Source organism: Mizuhopecten yessoensis, unplaced genomic scaffold, assembly GCF_002113885.1.
Source record: "Mizuhopecten yessoensis strain PY_sf001 unplaced genomic scaffold, ASM211388v2 scaffold11011, whole genome shotgun sequence".
NCBI lineage: Eukaryota > Metazoa > Mollusca > Bivalvia > Pectinida > Pectinidae > Mizuhopecten > Mizuhopecten yessoensis.
Window position 1 is genome coordinate 453040 of NW_018408834.1, and position 300 is coordinate 453339.

Consider the following 300-nt stretch of genomic DNA (forward strand, 5'->3'; position numbering starts at 1 on the left):
TCCAACACCGCTTTGTAAACTTAAATTTGATTGGCTGCTGGCAATCATGACGAGCATCTGTTTAGAGTTCACTATAGCCTGTTTCAAAGTTTGAAGTTCAACTCGGGTGAAAGGTTATCTTTATCCTATCAGTAATTTTGCATTCAAACACGGACTCTGACAATTTTCCCGCTTTTTGGAAGTCTCCTGTTATTTTAACCCAAAATTGTTAATTGTAACAATTACAATTCGTTAACCGTCTTCCAAATTGAAATAAAATAACAGCATTGAATAGTTTTATTTACATACAAAATACCAGGT